The sequence below is a fragment of the Pyxicephalus adspersus genome, chromosome 8, assembly GCF_032062135.1.
Source record: "Pyxicephalus adspersus chromosome 8, UCB_Pads_2.0, whole genome shotgun sequence".
In the NCBI taxonomy this organism is placed as follows: domain Eukaryota; kingdom Metazoa; phylum Chordata; class Amphibia; order Anura; family Pyxicephalidae; genus Pyxicephalus; species Pyxicephalus adspersus.
This window is the reverse complement of record NC_092865.1, coordinates 18,544,042-18,562,233: the sequence shown is the minus strand read 5'-3', so window position 1 is coordinate 18,562,233 and position 18,192 is coordinate 18,544,042. Positions and strand designations below refer to the sequence as shown.

At 40.3% G+C, this 18,192-nt stretch overlaps 1 protein-coding gene across 1 annotated transcript in view; it reads right to left on the bottom strand.

Annotated features, from left to right (window-relative positions):
* ZFYVE9 (zinc finger FYVE-type containing 9) overlaps window positions 1-18,192 on the bottom strand; it is a 44,050-nt gene that overhangs the window by 25,343 nt on the left and 515 nt on the right. The gene's annotated exons all lie outside the window — the stretch shown is intronic.

Genomic DNA, 18,192 nt, shown 5'->3' with positions numbered 1-18,192 from the left:
AGTATTGCCACTACACAAAAGTGTAGATACCGTATTTTTCGGACCATAAGACGCACTTTTTTTCCCCCTAAAGTGGGGGGAAAATCAGGGTGCGTCTTATGGTCCGAATGCATATTTTTTTACTTACCTGTATCCCCGCCGGTCCCCGCAGCCAGTGTCCTCTTCCTGTGTCCCAGCGTGCGGCACTTGTGCCCGCCCACGAAGGCGGCGCCGATTGGTTTGATGAATGCCGATCGGCGCCGCCTTCATGGGCGGGCACAAGTGCCGCACGTTAGGTCTCAGGGAAACACAGAGGAGGAACACAGACAGAGGCAGATAGCAGCCAATGTCTGTGTTCCTCCTCTGTAGGAGGCTGCTATCTGCCTCTGTCTGTGTTCCTCCTCTGTGTTTCCCTGTCTTCCAGCGTGTGGCACTTGTGCCCGCCCATGAAGGCGGCGCCGATCGGCATTCATGAAATCAATCGGCGCCGCCTTTGTGGGCGGGCACAAGTGTCACACGCTGGAAGACAGGGAAACACAGAGGAGGAACACAGACAGAGGCAGATAGCAGACAATGTCTGTGTTCCAGCGTGCGGCACTTGTGCCCGCCCACGAAGGCGGCGCCGATTGATTTCATGAATGCCGATCGGCGCCGCCTTCATGGGCGGGCACAAGTGCCGCACGCTGGATCTCAGGGGAAATCAAATGAATTTTTTTTTTTCTTGTTTTCCCGTGCGAAAAAACCTGGTGCGTCTTATAGTCCGGAGCGTCTAATGGTCCGAAAAATACGGTAGGTACTAAAAATCCTACACAAGCTAAGTTGTAACTGTTTAATTCATAACAACATTGCCCTACAAAGTTGAAGTCAGGGAATGCAGAGATGCAAGGTAATAAGAGGAAACTTGAGGATAGAAATGTAGAAGCTAAAAAACTGAAGCTTTTGTGTGTAGCTGAGTGGGCTTGACTAGTCCACACAGCAGATACCTTGCTAGATCGGCCACATGTGACTGGAATTACGCAGTGCTGTACTTTAAATAGGGGTTGCAAATGAGACAGATACTGACACAGGAGAGGACCCTGCCCCGAAGAGCTTACAATCCAGGAGGTGGGGGAAGTATCACACAAAAGGAGGGAAGATATGGAGCGGTGGGAGATAGTGAGGGTTTAGGAGACAGAAGTAGATGGGTAGGCAAGTTTGAAAAGATTAATTTTGAGTGTTTTTTTTTTTTAAATGGGCAGAAAGTAGGAGCAAGCCGAATAGGACAAGGAAGACCATTCCAGAGAGTCAGGGCATCTCAAGAAAAGTCTTGGAGCCATGCATGTGAAGAGGTTGTAAGTAACAAAGTCAGTAGTAGGTCATTGGAGGAGGGAAGAGAGTGACTATGGGAGTATTTTTCCAGTCTCAGGAGCATACTAGCATTGAAGTAGAGCAAAGCACAATCACTGTGTTACAGCTGGTCAGTCAAGTGAGAAAATTACCTTATCAGAAGCTCCCCAACCCCACATTGCAAGAGTTGCTGATTTTTCCTTGCAGTAAGTTGCAATACTTACCTTATACTTTGCTCCCCTATAGCTGCTGTAACAGTTGCAGCTCTTCTATGCCTCACATACAATGCACGCAGGATTAGCAGTCCTTATGAAAAAATTAAGTCAAGTAAACCTACTTCTGTATATTCATAGAGTTAAACTAGCCATCATATCTGATGAAGTTTTCCTGGGTGTCTTTCAGTACCTGTGTGGTGTGCTTGTGTTCAGCAGTTGCTATGTCCTTAATGCTGGTGGTGCATGTGGTGTAATGTCCACAGACTAATCCAGTCATGGAAACAAAAGTATCCATTCTATTCTATTTGTAGAAATGAGTTGAATCTGGGGCCTGAGCAGATGCCTGGAATTACCTATAAAGGCAATGTGCTTTTTAGCTAATAAACCAAAGACAAAGCGCAGCATGCATGCATTTTATTTTTCTAGCTGTCCAAATCAGCAATGCAAAAACTTTAAAGGAAAAAATAATCTGAATTCTTACTAAAACCAGGCATTAATTTAAGTAAAGGAAATTCATACTTGCAGTGCAAACCCTTTCCCCTTTGTTCATAGAAAAAAAAAAAAAGGCATCCCAAAAAGAACCCATCGCCACAATTTTACTTTATTTAAAAGGGTAGATAACTCTGCTATTAAAAGTAAATATGTTTACTGAATGGGATCACAGAGACTCCTGGGATATGTACGTCATAAATCCCAGGAAGCTTGGGCTGCTCAGACCTTGGGCGTGTGCAGAAGAGACTTTTCTGTCATTGCAAAAAGGAAAGATGCCGATTTCTCTTTATATTTTATTTTTTTACAAATACAGCAGCATATGTCTCGAGAATAGGATCAGGTGACGTAGGAAGAAAGAGGAAGAAAAAGATGGCGGCGCCCGGAGCTCCCTCCACGTCAGGACGAAGTAAGAAACCAGAATGACGTGGGACTGTATGGAAGACAGATTCAGGGAGAACATCGGATCTACACAAGTAAAGCTAAGGGTCATTTTTTTATTTTAACTTCTTCTGCTTTAAGTAGGCTCTCTTCTCATCCAGATAGTTTGATACTACAAAAAATGCTGGGAGACCTTTTCAGGTTTTGGGGAATCCCTGCTAAAATTAGTTTATTGGAAAAAAAAATACCAATATTTTGTTAGTAAGCCCCAAGGGTGGTAAGTATACAATCATTACAGACAACTAAAAAAAAGGTCTGTATTTGTCTGTCATTTTCAACCCCTATTTCATGTACAGTGCTGAGTAATATGTTGGCGCTATATAAATCCTGTTTAATAATAATAATAATAATAAATGGTGGCTCTGTGTTAAAGACAGAATTATTCAAGCATGATCAGAGAGCACTTCAATTGGCCACAGCTCCAGGAACCCCTGGCAACCTCTTGAGAAACCCTATGGTGATCATAAGGCAAAGACTACATATTTGGTTTTATTCTAAGGTTGCAGGGATTTTTGTTTCTGAATCAATGGCCATTAAAGACATATATGATTGGGGGCAGTGGGTCCTTAGGGCTTCCTTTGTCATGGTAGGCCATTTTAAACCATAGTTGGAACTGGCTGTAATACATTTCACACCGGTACTTCTCAAATTGCACAAGAACAGGTTTTAATAGCTACTTAAGCCTCTATGAAGTGATATTGTAAGAAAAACAAAGTGCTTCTCTGCTTTTCTTTATATAAAAAAATGCTTGCTATAAGTAATTATAGAGGTGAGATGTTTATAAGAAACTGGTTTTGGTGCTTAGCAATGTCAGATTACATAACTATTATATTGACAGGAAACCCGTAATGACAGCAGGTTCATAACTCCTTTTTGTACTTGAGCCAGCATAAATGCAATCTACACCGTACCTATATTCCATGACAAGCTCATGTATTTGTTACATACTAACAAATAATACAGTATTCTTCCCAGCTCGTTTTAGCTGGGTGCACCACCCCGGCACTGTTCATTAACCACCCTGGGTGGTTTTTGGGTGGTTACTGAAGAGTTGGGTCACAATACAGGGGCTGCCACCCACCTACAATTTTTTTTACCACCCAGCGTTAAAAAAAACTCTGGAGAGAATACTGTAATCAATTTGAAAACAAGAAAACAGAACTTTTTAGGCATATACATATATTGAGGGATACCTAATGTATCAGCAGGGAGATTAACAAATGGCTCCCTGCAAACAACCCAAAAGATCACTTTAGGACTGTATATACTTGCTTCCCAAAACCAAACCAAGAACACTGGGACCTGATCAGCTAGAGATTCGGATCTTTGGCAGATTGGGTCCAAGTGTTCCGGGATCAGGCATCTCTATTGATACATTAAGGTTGGGGATTTTGGTAACCTTCAATACCCATCCATCAATGGGATTCACTCTGGATTCCTGGATTTTCCCCCGTGGAAGATAGAACTGTGGTGGGTTAAAGCTGCTGTCATCTTTTTCATGGGTTGCATAAAGAAGATATACAGAGCTTATAAAAAAGACTGTTTGCTACCACCATAACCTTCAGGATTTAGCACATACATAAATACTATAAAAATAGAACAACAAAAAAAAAACATTACAGCACTAGAGCAGCAAAAGCATTTGCCAGCCACTTAAAGTAACCATTCCCCAACAAGGTAGAAAGGTAAAAGCATGCCATTTGGTTTGCTCCTTCTATTATTCTTTATACCCGCTGCATTTATGACGTGCCTGTCCATGGGAAGAAAAGGCTTTGCTATGACAAGAAGCCTCTAACCGGATAAAAATCACATATATTAGTACCAGACCAAGAGCAAATAATGCAGTAATGCTCCCAATGCACTGTAAAACACATCACAGATTTTACAGCATGTCAAAGCTCATATGTCAATTCCTTTTACAACGATAGGAGCATCATAGTTGGTAGTATTCACTCATCCATGGAGTGATCCTGTTCAAATGGCTAAACATCATCCTAAGCCCTGAAAATTAGGGACGGCTGTGCTTTTCGGCTCTTCCTATTCATATTGCTGGCATTTACCAGGCTACCAGCATAAAATCTAGGAAGTAAAACGCTGCCTCTTACAACATTGTGGGGTCCCTAAATCTATCCCCGTGTTTTTTAGCAAAGGCATGTCTGCCTACAAAGTGGCTTTTTCATTTATAGTTGGCATGTTTTGCCGAATTTTGGCATTTCTATGACTCAAGCCTTTATTCCAAACTATATGCATAATAAGCTGCCAAAAAAAGAAAACTCCATGTCAAAGACAAGCCATCCTTCAAATATACCAATCAGTCATTTGCTTTGCACTGTAATCACAACCTATTGTTATGCCTAACAACATAAAGATGTACAAATGCTAGAAGATCCGGCCAAAATCACCTCATCACAGTATAATCACGGAGGACATCAGAATCCTGCGATTAGCAAACATGACATGTTTAAGAGTGGAGTATGCTATTATATACGTATAGCATAAGCAATGATATTGTATGTAGTATTTCACAAAAAGTTCCCTAACTAGTCTAAATTTATTATAACTAACAGTAAGAGCGCAATATGATAACAGCTCAAGCATTTGAAAATTCTATTGTATAAATGTTGGGTTTCCAGTTCTTTAATACCTGTACAAGCGTTGTTAAAGGCAAAAAACAACTGTGGTATGTTTGACAAAAAACACATTTAAACACAATGAAATAGGCCAGTTCAAAAATCCTCACATACATGCCCTGAAAATACTAGAAAAATAGAGCTGGTAATCTGTATAGTTTGTAACATCCATTTTTATCTGCCATCACCTTGTCAACATCACTATGTTGGTAAAAAAAAAATTGCCGGTATCAATTCCACAAAAATTTGAGATCAGGCAAAGCGTTTTTTTTTTTTTTTTTTTTTTTTTTTGTGGAAAGGGACAGGCGATGTTCCCTCTGCAAAAAGTATTCTTACCCGCCTCATCACTGTCTCTTCAATTACAATTTGCTTATTTGAGCTATGCATGAGCAGCTCAGAATTGGTTGGCAGGATACGTCATCCTGCCAAATCAAGATGACTGAAGACTGGAAAAATGAAGAGAAGATGGCAGCACCAAAAAACGGAACAGGGACAAGTCTGTATGATAAACAAGTCTGTCTGATCTCGGGCATGCACAGAAGGGGCATTTTTCCAAATAAAGAGAAAGAGATGCCAATCTCACACATGTGTTTTTTTTCCTTTAACAGCAGGATGAGTCACAAGATCCCACACCTGCGCAATGAAAGATCGAGTGACACATTTAAGAAGAAGGCCGAATATGGCGGTGCCAGGACAAAGAAGAATTCCAGGACGGTGCAAGACGCGATCGAGGAAAGCTCCAGCGTGATTGAGGGATCTGCAAAATTAAAGATGATTTTTTTTATTTTTCAGTTTAGTTCCACTTTAATGAAATGCCTCACAAAGCATGCAAAAAGGTATAAATGACCCCTAAAGATTCTGGCAACACTAAATCCAGCATCATCCTATACAAGCATTATGCCATTCAATATATTACGGGCAAGGTAAAATGTGAAATTATTCTCTTTTGGCACTCATCACAAAATCTCTATTCGGCTTCTCCCCTTACCCCTTTGGGGGCTAGAGAAACATTTGTCAAGAAAAAGGCCATTAAGGGCTACAATGGGGGGCAGTAACAAACCTATAACTGGTATCTGTCACAAAGATTTTCTATCAATTTGAAGAACTTAAACCGAGGGCAAGAACACCAAGCCCATTAAAGGGATGAATCCTCTACAGATGTTCTCAGTTAAACATTGGCCTCAGTAGAAACATTGCAAATTAAAAACAGATAAACATTAAAAAAAAAATAATATAAGCCTATATACCTCCTTCCTACCGTAAGCTTCTACTTACCATATACTAAGAGTATTCTCTTTTCCTTTTTTTTTTTTACATTGTGTGGTTTCTGACTGTAAATAAATCCCATGTGATGATGAGCACATGCTGTGCACTGTTTGGATACATTATGTAATTTAGATCACTATCACAGTTTGTCTACAAGAAAACATTCTTGTAATTTTACTAAGGTGGCAACAGTACAAACTAAAGGTATAATCTTAACTCTTAAACAGGTGATACGGTAGATCGGTCTTTCTGGACAAGTAGACTTCTAGGCCTTCCTCCAGAGGTTCTGCCTATCAGGGAAATCGGACATCACCGATTGCTTTGGATGTCTTTAAGGGAAACAGTCTTCCCACTAATTAAGTATGCAGGGGAGACCAATATTAAAAGGAGGGCATTTTTTACACTGACCATCAATTTTATTTCTCTCGGACTAATATTTGCTTTATGTAAAGCAAAGGGATGGTATGACGTTATCTGTTGTTTTACTCTTATTACATCTACCCTAGTGGCCCTAACGCAGCAGTTTTTTTTTTTTTTTGACGCACCAGAGTTCCACAATTAAGCCAAAAAAGTTCCACTTTTAAGAATCCATGATTAGGCCGGTCATTATTGCACAAAGGGACAGGCGATGTCCCTTCTGTAATAATCCCTCTTACCTGCTTGGACACTCCAAGTTTCTAACAAATAGTTGCACATGTACAGTGTCATCTCTGGTTGACAGCATTCTCAGCTTCCTCTACGCATGCCAGGAATTAATGAATGCTTGGGAGTTTTGTCATCCCACCCAATCGATTGAAATGGCGAAAGATCGACTACCAGAACAGAAGATAGCGGCTCCCTGCAGGCGAATGGGGAAAGTCGAGAAATGAGGATCAGTAATTTCTGCCTTTTATTTCCTCCAGGAGTTCAGCTTTTTAACACCTTGAAATTTGTGCCGTTTGCCTAATAACATTATGCACATCCATCTAATACCTACCCTGACCGAACCTGTGCCCAAATACCTCAAACCCTAAAGGATCTTTAAAAACCTAAGTAAACCTAAAACTAACCCAAAAAAATAAAATCACGCTTACCTTCAATCACGCAGATCAGTCTGTCCGTCAAGAGGTTTCTTCCATCTGGTCCCGCGTCGCTCCAGTATCTATCATTCGGCCGGGCGCAGAGAGAGATCCTGGCGCTGACATCTCCCCCTCTCTTCTTCCATGTTCTTCTTCCTAGGTCACCCGTTCTCGCACTGGACAGGCGCGAGTTTGGGTTGCGTATACTGGGAAAAAACTTGTCGATCTCACTGCGCATGTGTGAGTTTGGCAATTTTTTTTACCTATTGATGAAAGGGCCCCTTCTGCGCATGCATAAGATGCTCAGGCATGCACAGGAGCAGCCAAGAGCCTCCCGGTATGCCTGGCATAGGTATCCCAGGAGGCTCTGCGCTCCCATTCATTCTTGATCACCTAGGCAATTGAGAATTAAGGGGGTGTTGCTGCACCACTTAAAAAAACAAACAAATTTTTTACTTTCAATCGATAGACCCGAACTTTTCTCACTACCTAATTTCCCATTACTTACCTGGTCCCCGCTGCGATGATCCAGCGTCGATCGAAAAAAAAATACTCTTCTCCCCGCAGCTCCTCCGGACACGTCTTCTGTCTTTTTGCTTCAGCCGGCGAGTGCAGTGACGATCACCGGGGTTTCCCGGTGACGTCTCTGCATGCGTCGGTGCGGGCGGGAGGCGGGGTGGGAAATTTTTTTTTTAAAGATTTTTTTTTAAAGGTTTTTTTTATGTTTTATAAAAAAAAATGTATTATTAAATTTATAAAAATTTTGGACATATTTCGGCGAGTTATGCGGTAATTCGGTGAATTATAAGTAATTATTGAGTAATTCGGTGAATTATAGCCTACAATCTAAAAAAAATTTCCATGCAAAAAATTTAAAACTTTTTGCATGGAAGTACAGAAGTTTGGAAAGAATTAGAATACCCGGCGTTCGCGTACGCGTCCCTCGGCGATTCCTGATGATGTCCGTACGTGCGCCCGTCGATGGGGGTCATAGCGGGAAATTCAACTATTTTGTATTGGATTCAATACAAAGTTCTGTATCCAGTCCAATACAAAATAATACAAAATATATTTATGTGGTTTTGTCTATAGGTATGTGACGTTGGACGGTTGGACACTAGGGAGGTGTTTTAGAAAAATATATTACTATACAGTATACCGAATTATTGCATTTTCAGTATTTTTCCTTTATTTATGTATTCTTGTTTAAGCTGATTTTTGTGTATTTTAATTTTATTAAAAGTATTTTTTTTTTTTACATGATTGTGTGTTTCAAACATTTTTTATATTCATGATATCTACTAGAACCCTTGTTCGGACATATTTCTGTAAGTTACAGGTCTACAATTTAAAAAAAAAAAATTCATGAAAAACAGTGTAACGCTTTTGGTACAGAAATCTAGACATCAGTGTAACGCCCAGGTGGTTAAATAAAAGGGTTGTCTACCCCATATGTAAAGTAAAAATTCTGAGTTTAGGTACACTTTAAATAGAACAATTGTAGGTTATTTTCTACAACTAGGATTATGTGAAAAGCTTCCTGCAATGTCATTCTATGTACAGAACATGTAGCTTCATTTGCAATAGACACCACCTAAGCACTTAAATCCATATTATGTTTACACATAAAGCAGACTAATTTATTCTTTTAGTGTGAATAACCAATCAACTGTTTTCACCACAAAATGAAAACTAGCAAAACAACAGCTGAAACTGTAAGGAACACAATGTCCATCCAGAATGTGACTACAACATGATATTCTAGCAATTTTTAAAAACAGCAAGTTCTGTTCACCATCAGCAAAACCACCCTAAAATGGGAAAACTAATCTTGGCAACAGAGATCAGCGAAGTTGAAGAATTTCAGCCACTACATGCAATCTGTTTGAAGTAATTGCAAGGTTATATTGGGGAGACTGGAAAAGCGGCCTAAGCAGAAACAGGGCCAGATTGCATTTCTGCATAGTTTTCAATTACTTGGGCTGCTAGTTCTGTAGCAGGTAAAATGACTGGCCTTTTGGCAACAGTTCTTCATGAATCCTTTTTAATGGTGCAGATACACAAAAAAAAAGATAAAATGTTGTAAGCCTACCCCCCTACTCCTTTTCAAAACTGCTAAACACTAAAAAAAATTATAATTTATATTTTTGTTTTGTTAAAAATTTTTACCCCTACACCTAAGCTTTCCTTGCTGCTCTGTGATAAATGCCTCCACAGTGGGTTCATTGAAGATGGAAAAGCAAAGCAGAGTCACCCGTCTATTTGTACAAGAGGAAAGAAGAGATAACAGGGGTTCAACAAATCCCCAATGTATTCAAAATGAGGAACCGGCGCTACTGTCCCATAGAGGGCTAATCAGCCTCCTTGTTATAGTGGAAAACTGAAAGGAAAAGTACAGTGTTCTCCCCAACCTCTTTTAGCTGGGGGCACCACCCAGCACTTTTCAGTAATCACTGGGCTGTTTTCTGGGTGGTTACCGAATAGTTGGGTCACAACACAGGGGCTGTCACCCACCTACAATTTCTTTCCAACCGGCCTAAAAAAAAATTGCTGGGTTCAACACTGAAGTATATTAAAATGTACTAAATTACAAGAGAAGGAAGAAGATGGCAGCACCCATGAAAGAATAGGGACAGGAGTATAATAGGGTTTAGTTCTGCTTTAAGCCATCCCAAGCCAGGCAGTGAATTGTAGCCATCCTATTGCTGAATATCTGTCAGTGGTTTTAATTTTTTTGCTTTTGTCCACAGTTTTATTTTAAAGTGGGCAATCCCTCTAAGTCTTTGTGGTGATTAGGAGATTATTGTATTGTATCATTCATTAACAAGCTTCAATTTCAACCCCTGCCTTTTGCCACAAAGTCAAAGTCTTTGCAAATAAAACCCTTTTGTAGGTTACAATTATCAAAATGTTATGTTCACTGCATCATAGAAAATCAGTCCGTCATCCTTCCAATGCACACAAACTATCTGACAGAAGACAATGCTAGAGCTGTGAAGTAGAAGATAAGGCAAAATAGCAGTTGGCAGTGAATTCAGCTATGAGCCATACAAAGTAATTGTCATGGCAAGCGGGGTGCAGCCATGCAAGTGAATGGACCAGCTTGATCACAGAACTATTGCCCATGTCATACAATTGCATAGATCAGAGCCTCGGTTTGTTGGCGGTAATGAGAGCAAATTTATCTAACACAGCAGAGGTCCACAGCTACCCTGACAGTTGAGCGCACACAGCGTACATAGGCCCACCCATGTAATGATCCACGCTGAACAGAGATGACCTCATGCAGACAATGACCTACAACAAGGTTGTCATAAGCGTGTTTTATTCATCCTGTGTGATTCACAAATGCAGTTTGCACTGTCAAGTCAAAAACAGCTTGCTAATGTCTTCTATAATGACACATTTATTTTGCAGTCATGAAAACACATTTTTGATCCACGTGAATGTCCCTTTTGTGCATTCAACATCAAGGCTGAAGCAAAGAACATGAATACTAGCGTGTTTGTTGAACAGAATACAAATGTAAGATGTGTTATAACTTTTTTATTGATTGCATTGATTTATTTCCTGAGAAGTACATCAGCCTTGCTTTAAAATGCATTGAAAAGATCTGCAAACGTGCACATCCGAGCATCTTTGCAATGCATGCATGTTCTTCCACAGTGTGTCCTTAAAGTGGAATTAAACCCTGTTCATGACTGCCCCCACTCCATCACAGGGGGTCACCATGTTTGGTTAGACGGGGATGATTTCATGTGGGAGTTCGCTTAGTCCTGGCACCTGCAAGGGAAGCTGGGATTGGTAGGTATCCCTAGCAACAAACACAGAGCTGCGCATGCAGCTGTAAATTTGACAGCCGTCAATCACGCAGTAAGAAAAGTGTTTGCAGAAGGAATATCACCTGTCCTATTTGCCAATTGTGGGGCTTTAGGGGACCTGACATTTCCAAGATACCTAGGACCCAGCAGTTTATTCCTGCTGGTAAATTGGTAGACTTATTTCAAATTACTCCAAATTTGGCTTCCTTCCAATAGTCTCTGGTGAGAAGTGTGTGTTTAGTAGGTGACAAAAGTTTGACACAAGCAGCACTTCTGTAATCTCTGTTCTTGACATTTTTGGTACACTCTAACTGATAAGGAATCTATATAACTATGGTGGGATATTTTATCTTGCATGTGGTATCCTGAATCTCATGACTTAAGCTACGTACACACGGCAGATTTTTATCGCCCGATAATCGGCATCGGCCAATTATCGGGCGAAAATCTTCCGTGTGTACAGTCGGTGTCGTCCATCGTCCGGACGACCGACCTGCCGGATCCACGGACGATGGACGACAGCCGATCGTAATGAAAGGGAAGGGGAGAGCGCGCAGCAGGGTGCCGCTCCGTCGCTCTCCCCCTCCCCTCTCCATAGAGCATGAACGGTGCTGTATGTACAGCATCGTTCATGCATCTTGCAGCCCCTTGTCGTTGGAAAGGATCGTGAAAGATCCTTTCCAACGACAAAAATTGCAAGTGTGTACGCAGCTTAAGATCTATGTTACGTGACCGGATATAATTGGGTACGTGTGAAGGCCTTTACTTTTATTTTATTATACTTTATTTTTTTAACTCAACCTTATGGCAATCAAAAGGGGGTTGGAACTGCTGAAGAAATGCAAATCCCACCACCATATTGTTCACAAATTGCGGTTACTGAGGTCATATAATATGTTACATTCTGACTTAAAAGTTTACGTTAGCATCTCAAGTAGTACTGGGGATAGGTGGCCACGATAATAGCCAGTTTGCCGTCCTCCACAAAGCATCAATACACTTTAAATCAGAGTTTCTCAACCAGGGTTCTGTGGGTTCCTAGGGTTCTACATTGAGCCATGAGCAATTTGTGACTCTCAAGTTAGTTTAAGTGACACCAATGATCTTTTTGGCTATCTGTAAGAGTGACTAACAGGCTAATGTACTATGAACTAGTCATATAAATATTTGCAAGGTGTTCCCTGAGACCAGAAAGTTATTTCAAGGGTTCCCTCATGCTAAAAAAGTAGAGAAAGGCTGTGCTTCTCTCCTGTAGAAAATGTGAATTCTGTATTGTGTTCTCATGGTTAAGACTTCAGGAAACAACTGGCTAACCAATTTTGTAGAGGTGATCAATTTTAAGATGTTTATTCAAAAGCTTAAGGAAGCCATTTTGCTCTCCACCCTTTGATGGCATCCTGTTTTTTTTTATCTCAGTGACTGGCTATGTTAACAATACCTTGCTGGTATGTAGTAGAAAGTTCTCTGAAGATCACACAGGAAAACAATGTTGAAGTTTACATACAATGTATATGACATATTGTATACATATAGGATTGCTATTACAGATGACCAGGAAGTTATGGGAAATTAAGATAAATGAGTGACCTACTAGATAACTGCATCCACTTCATAGCTGCATTTAGTTGAAGATTTCCCACGTTTGCTCAGACTAGTGGCAAGAAAAAAAGGTTTTCCACTGTTACTGGCAACTGCCTGGCAAAGAGTGGTAACAGGCAGGAACTGCTAGGCTTTTTCATGTGTTTGCAAATGCTGTTCCAATGATTATTTTTTTAGCAGTAGATAAATGTAGCTTATGCACAGGGTACCAAAAAAAAATTAAAAAAAAAATCAGCATTGTAATTTCCTTATAAAATACTTATCTAGGTAATGCAATTTACGCAGACCGACGACTGAATTTAAGCTACCAAAAAAACCTTCCTACAAACGACATTTGGATATTAATCTTTTTAGGGATAGCAATTCAAGACAATTAGAAGACATCCATGTGTCTTATGTACAGCACCACAACATGCACCTGCTTCCTCCTGCCAGTACCATGTTTTGTATCTGACAAGCAATACACCTGGAATTGTTGAATGCTTTAAATCTTAATGAAAACAACATGAGGATTGGACTCCCCCATCTGGGAATCCCATTACAGGTAATCCCAGACTTAAGGACATCAAACACACAGATGCCTCCTAGATAGGAACGGGGCTTCCCTGCTCGCTAGTGTGCAGGACAGATGCTGGGGTGGTTTGCATGACTTGCAGAAGAAATCTTTTGCTAAACAGAGCTGAGGTTGTGGGTGATCTTAGGAGTGGAGACGATTTGTACCATCTTGTAACTCTTTAATGACCAGGACAAACTCTGTAGCTGTTCTTTTTTGCATATCAAAGCACAGCTTGCTCCAAAAGTTAATAAAGGTCTAGGCTAGGCTTTTTTTTTTTTTGCTTTGTTTGTGATTAGCACACAGTGAGTATTTTACACAGTATCTGACACCACTCTGCCTAATAATATGTTGAGACAAACATCTGCCCTAAGTGCATTTAATAAAATAATGTACCTGTTCTGACTTACATACACATTCAACTTAAGAACAAACCTACAGTCCCTATCTCATATGTAACTCGGGGACTACCTGTAATGGTAAAACCTCCAATGTATAGTATTTATATACAGAGAAGAAACAAAAAATAAAGAGTGATACAATGTATCATACCAATCTGTCCCTCTGAAAAAACCTTATAGTGAACCCAAAATATAACTGTAATGCAGCCTCTATCAACCTTTTATACCCCAGAAAAACCCTTGCAATAAATCTTAGGTAACTCCTGCTCAATAAAATTTATTGGGGTTAATGGGAAAATGCCCTTTATGTTTGTTGTCAGAATGTCACCTTTACAGACACCTAAAAAGAACACTGATGTCATGCAAGAGAACTAAGAATGTGATCCCCTAAATAGTTTTACATTAGGATTGCTAAATCCCTCAAACTCAATTTGAGCTAGACCTTCTAAACACAGAAGGAAAAGTAGGGAATTCTTGGAATATAAAATGTTAAAAATATACATTTTCAGCTGATAGCTTATGTTGCTGTGATGATATGGTGATCGCATTACGTCTATATGATTATGTTTTTAAAGAAGACATTTCCTGTATGATGGTATTAATATTACACAATATTTATATAGTGCCAACATATTATACAGCGTTGTACAAAGTCCATAGCCATGTCACTAGCTGTCTCTCAAAGGAGCTCACAATCTAATGTTCCTGCCTGAGTCATATGTTTTTATTACAGGTCTATTTTTGTGGAGAAGCCAATTAACCTAGCTGCATGTTTTTGGAATGTGAGAGAAAACCGGAGTAGCCGGAGGTAACCCACGCAAACACGGGGAGAACCTGCAAACTCCATGCAGATATTGTCCTGGTCAAGATTCGAACCCCGGACCTAGCAATGCAAAGCACTAACCACTGAACTGCCAATGTTTTAAATATATGTTTAAAATAAAAATGTAAATATTTAAGACTATATATACCAGGGATTCCCTACTTTTCCTTCTGTGTTGAGTCTTTCACATTGGTGTTATGCCACTGGTTATGCCCAGTTGTGCTGGTCCAGGGAATCTGCAGGCATTATCAAATGGAAGCTCTAAGAAACCCCTAGCAAACCACTGGAGGAACCCCCGATTAAGAATGGCAGCTCAGCCGCTGATGTTCAGCAGCTCACTATGCAATATTTTCTAAATGTCAACCTAATCTAAAATTGTTATAACCTATAGTAATTACCATCTATTTTCAAATAGAACATTGAACTAAAATTTGACTGGGCACAGCATTTTCTGTCAACTGGTTAATCACTGCGTTGATTTTTCTATTGGATTGATACAAAATAGTTGAAAAAGTTCAACTGCTATCTATTTAAAAAGATTTGTAAACACATGGTTTTACTGGATGGAATTCCAGGACTTCTCACAAAACAAAGGTAACAAACTCCTGATCCTCAAATCTAGGCATATAATGCCATTAACAACCCTTGGTTCTGTAATCACTTGCAGTTGTTTATGATGGTTTTTATAGGTCATATAGTTGTTCAATACCCAACAAAGTAGAGATCTCCATGCCCCCACTCCAGTTATTCCCCATCTCCCCCTTGACTTTGTCCAATGACAATTTTTGCACGTTTGTATGCAGCCTAAGGCTTGGTGCACACAGCTGCAGTAATATGTGTTATATGCATGGGTGCACCGCAGTTCCATTTCTTGGTACAAACACTCCAACATAACTGTGTTTCAGCAGCACAATGCACACTGTCGTATGTTGTGATAAGCTCTGTTACTAAAAGCAATGCATGCACCTTTTTGGTGTGATTTTGTGCATCCAGTCATTTCCTTAATATCATACATCAACAAACAAGTGGGAAAGCACTGCAACAGTGCAAACCCAGCAGTGTGAAACACATAGTACATTATTTGTCAATGTTTTCACACAACCTATTACCCAGTACGCACACAATTTTTTAATTGCCTGATTAAAAATATGTGTGAATCTTAGGTGAACCTTGGTGGGTGATATTTATAAAAAAAAAGAGACCCCAATATGTATTTTTCTTCAACAGCATTGGCAGGACGCTGGCGCAGCGGTTAGCAATCTGGCCTTTGCAGCGCTAGGTCCTAGGTTCGTATCTCGGCCAGGACACTATCTGCATAGAGTTTGTGTGGGTTTCCTCCCACATTCCTAAAACATGCATTTAGGTTAATTGTTTTACCCAAAAAATTGACCTTACACTGTAATGAAGACATATGACTATGGTAGGGACAAATCCTGTGTAGTAATAAGAATAATAAAAAGCATGAGATTTACTATTACTTAAACTGCATAAAACACAACATTTAAATAACAAGCATCCACTTTATTCTAACGCGTCAGTACTGAACTATGACAGCAATATTCGTCAGAAGGCCAAAAAAACAATCAACATGAAAATGTTCTAACCCAAAAAGAATAATTTCTCACAGAAGTATACATTCAGGTTATGTTTTAAATCCTCCATTTATTTTTACTGCAGCAAATAAGAATTTATTTCTGGCGCAATAAAAGGCACCGCTCCATATCATGAGACTGTGGTGCAATCGCAGAGAGATGATAGTGCATTAACAAGGGTGAGAAAGAGGAATCAATTCATTACACCATATTGCAGAAGGGAAATTTTCCCACTCAGTCTTCTCACACAAGTTACAACCTTGTGAATGTTTATTTCAATAAAAGCAAAAAACAAAGGGCCAAGGCACAGTGATCACACTATGGAGACCCAACGGACAAATCCAATATTGTCTTCACATGCCAACCATAAAGGAAATTGCCAACACAGATATACCCTGGGATGCCACTGCTGAGCTCATTGTGGAAATGCTGACTGCCTGGGATGTACACATTGACAACACAAGACCCAGCAGATCCCGCCAGCCAAGCGCACTGAAACACACCGCCACTGCCAGGGCATGCAACAACTTGTTATATTCCAGTATAGGCTAAAGCAAAAGTCATCCGACTGCTATACCTAAACAGGTGCGTGCCCAGACATTCACCAGAAGATGTAACAAGAGAAAATTCAGTTGGCAATTCAACAAAGGCACAAATCCCCAATGCTTCCCCGTCAGCTGGACATTATGGGATTTGTAGTCCACCACCATATAGAGGCCAAACCTGTAGCCAGGACTTATGGAAGGTTTTTTATCTCCTATTATGATTTGTAATAACCCAAAGGTAATAAATAAAATAAGGGGATTGCCCAGGGTGGTGAGGGATTTTTCAGCTTGTAAGTGTTTGCTTGGGACACCAGTGACTGCATGCAGGCAGCACATTGCCCTATAAAGATTTATGGGTGTCAGGGAATTCTGGGACTTGTAGTTTCTTGTAGCTGGAAACCAATATCTCCTACTGACTACAAGTAATAGTCCTGAGGAGTTGTGCTGACCTCTAGATTAAAAATTATGAGAATGCAAAGTCAGTGGTGAATGGCGCCAACAGTGGCCCCTGTGCAGAACACACTTAGGGCCCCATAGGTGAACTATACCAGATTTAAACCACCCCAGAAAAAGTTTGCAACCTACAGATGTGGGCAATGCATTATTACTCTTTTTTTTAAATCTGATGATCCTGGCAGTAATTAACTTCCTGTCCTAAGGGGACAACCATCACCGTGCTGCAGCACCCTCAGCCTAAGTCTGTAATGACTGCAGAACACTTACCCCTCTCCTCATCCATAACATAAGTGTTTTGTAGAGCACTGAGGGGGCCAATAACTTTATTACAGAAAGCAGAGGACATGCAGGATCCTAGCAGGATTTGCCAGGTATTTTCCTTTACTCTGCTTACAAAAAAATAAACATAACCTGAAAAAAGTCACCACATCTAAAAACTGGAAACTTCCAACAGATTGGGCTGCCTATTAATAATGCATGCGATTAAATCACAGCAGAAGGCAGAATTAATTATTATTATACAGTATTAATATAATTGATGAGTGCAACATCTCCTCCCCAATGGGACATTCCAGGACAGCTTCATAAAACCATGAATTTAAAAAGTCCTGGAACTACCAGGAAAGGGAAATTAAATTTTGGTAGTTCTCAGCTTCCATAGCATTATGGAACATACAGTTCTCCTATTGCCAGCACTCACTAAAGAGATCATTGGTTACCCATGGACACCATCAGTATATTGCTTGAGGGACATGCTGGGAGATGTGGTTCCCCTGCAGCCAACAATCAAAGAGGCTACTGATTGCCACAGACAACAAGCCACACTCAGTATATTCCTTGCAGGCCATGCTAGGACATGTAGTCCCCTTGTTCCCATAGACATTAAGGTACCCTCAGTGTATACCTTGCAGGCCATGCTGGGACATGTAGTCCCCTTGGTGCCATAGACATTAAGGCACACTCAGTATATTCCTTGCAGGCCATGCTGGGACATGTAG